The 2,946-nt window shown below is 40.4% G+C and overlaps 1 non-coding gene across 1 annotated transcript; it reads right to left on the minus strand.

Moving 5' to 3' along the window:
- Positions 1-259: 259 nt before the first annotated feature.
- Positions 260-331, minus strand: trnad-guc (transfer RNA aspartic acid (anticodon GUC)). Its single transcript has one exon. It is a non-coding gene; the product is annotated as a tRNA-Asp (tRNA).
- Between the last annotated feature and the right edge of the window lie 2,615 nt (positions 332-2,946).

Below are 2,946 nucleotides of genomic sequence, written 5' to 3' on the forward strand. Positions count from 1 at the left end.
AACCATGAGTTTATGACGTATTTTACATGATTAGTTGGCGACTGGACCTTATTGTTTATATCTCTTATTAAGGATCCATCCATCCATACATCAATTATCAAAACCACACACTTACAATCCGAGTCTAGTTTCATATGCTGCGCTGCTGAGCGACCCGCAGAATATTATGCATGAGTACAAGTCACAAGCCCCGTTTCCACTAACACGGGGCCGGTTCTAGCTTGGTGCCTTTTGAGACCGAGGCAAAAAGATGCAGACTCTCCCCGTCGGGGAATCGAACCCCGGTCTCCCGCGTGACAGGCGGGGATACTCACCACTATACTAACGAGGAGATGTACGCGCACTACTTTTACATCTTCAAGATAAACAGCGGATGACTACTAACATTTGCGAGTAATCAATGACTGAGCTTCATGTCATGACCATGGTGCTCAAGAGAAGAAAAAATACATAATGTACGTCCACTGATACCAGAACAACCATATAGCTTTATACTAAGACGATGATTAAACGGAAAATTCCTTTACAAAACACTGCCACAAAATCATAGTTTCGCAATATTACATCGTGCAACGGGACACAGTGTAAGTACGTGAAGTCGGTAATTAAATCAAGAAAAAAAAGTGAGAGGAAAAGAATACTTTTCTATTATCATATTTTTCTAACTGGCCAAACTGAGTCATATTTTGATTATACACACTAACAGAAAAACAGTGCAAATCTCCGGTAGTCCGTTTCACTTGCGCTCCGCTATGGGGCAGTAACAAGCAGAGCTTAAGTGTGGAAGGAAAAAAAAAACACAGGACAGCATCAATCCCAACTTCACAAACGCCGGAGATCGAGATGCTGTAAGCATGACAATTAACATCTTTATCCAAGGGAACAGCTGCAAGACACAGATGCCGCGCCTAACAAAGGTAGGATCGATTCCGAAGTTCAGGCATTTACAGACGCGGACTCTTCTGGAGTTGATTTTTTTCGGGAGATACGCATCAACTTCAAAAGTATGAACCGCATTATATCTATATCTGTTATGACGTTGTAGCTATTGATACTGATGCATCACAAAAATAATTTAAATGTTTTTTCATTCTGACATATGTTCGTTCGGACGAGGATTTTATTATATGAGATAAGTTTTAAATGAAAACTTTTTTTAATCTATATGATTAATTCTCGAATCTAAGCCAGACTTCACATAAATCATTCATTCATAAATATAATGGAACATACAACATCCAGGTATCCATGAAATTTATGATCAGGCTATACGTTTGTGATAACAACAAAACAACACAACATGTATATTTACAATATATGGGCCTATTGTTTAATATTGCCTCCAAATTATAGCCAGACAATAACGCAATAGGCCGACATCAAACTATTTTCATGTAAAACAAAAGTGCTGGCAGTTTGCTTGTGCTTACAGACCCCGCCTTGAGCCCATCCAGAAAGATCCCAAAAATAACCGACAAGCAAAGGTTGTAACAATCTGAGCATGTTTAGTTTAATGTAATCAGGAGCCGAATTAATAACGCGAATAAATGATCAAACCGAAAGTCTGTAGTCGGGAATATCCGATAACGTCTTTGACGTGCAGTTAAGATAGTCAGAGGAAAAACCTTGTAGTTTACTTATATATATGCCTAAATATATGAGTGTGTCTCTCCGGTGATTTAATGATGAATATAACGATTACATATCAAATCACACATTAAGCAATTATTATATTACTAGGTTGAACGTTTTCACTATGTCTGTCGTCACCTTGATTTCACGATTTTGACTATTCTTCTTATCCCAGATTGAACAAGTCATTGTGGCGATGCAAGATCCCGACATGGGGATAAAGATGAAGAATCAAAGACTGTTAATCACAGTGATTCCACATGCGATGACAGGTGCACGATACATATTTTACTTTTTAAAAATAATTTTTCATGCCGCCCGGGTTGTCTTACACCCGGCCGTGCAGTGTCCCGGGGGCCGGGTCCTAATGGTCATTTAAGCCCTTCACAGGAAAGCCCATACATCGGCGGTCTTCGGGAATCCTGTGCATTAAGACTGTCATCGATCTCCTTGCGCTCATATTTATTTATGTAATTTATTTATCGAGTTCAGCGTTTTTGATTTATGACGGCTTAATGCATTTCTCGACTCTAACTAGATGCCTTCCTCGCTATGCCTTCCCAGGAAATGATATCGTGGAGTGGCTAATTCAGAAGTACTCCATCATGGAAGAAGGTAGGGCCGAGAAGTATGTAGGGAAGCGTTACCTGGTGCTCTTATGTGAGGTTAATCGATTGTTTTTTTCCCTTCGTGACGACGATGGCGCCCCTGCTGGCGAAAGACGTCATCAGGTTTTTTTTTTTTTGTAATAAAATAACAGAAATAAACGAGTCTTTTGAATAATAAATACAAATGAAGTAATAGAATTTGTCATCCATACAACAGATTAGCCTAGCTGCATTTATGTGTAAGCATATGCAATTCACGTGTCTGACAGAAGCATGTTCTGTTCCATTGATATTGCTGAGCCTGTGAATTAATAAATGTCAGAATTGAGCTTGTCCATAACATAGACACCCCATTCGCCTGAAGCTTTTGGGATTTTCTTCCCCTGGCGTCAATTTATCTGCTGAATTATTTATCTTTCTGCTGAGAGGCTATTAGTACAAATAATCTGTAGGCCAGTCCCGAGTCGCGCCGCTACGCATGCTGAGCTGTACGGTTTGATAGTCCCGATGCAAACTTCGCTGATAGCCAGAGGCAGTCAGTCATGCCTGGAGAAATATCGCTATCCGTCTCCCTCATTATGCACTTCTGCAAGACGCTGTTGTCCTGAATTCCCGGGCGATGCAGATGAGGTTTTAAATAGCAAGGGAGCAGATTTCCCTGATTTACAGCCCAGATTGGAAAAGAAGTCGGAATGGAAAGGAGGGG

Source organism: Brienomyrus brachyistius, unplaced genomic scaffold (genome assembly GCF_023856365.1).
Source record: "Brienomyrus brachyistius isolate T26 unplaced genomic scaffold, BBRACH_0.4 scaffold1122, whole genome shotgun sequence".
NCBI lineage: Eukaryota > Metazoa > Chordata > Actinopteri > Osteoglossiformes > Mormyridae > Brienomyrus > Brienomyrus brachyistius.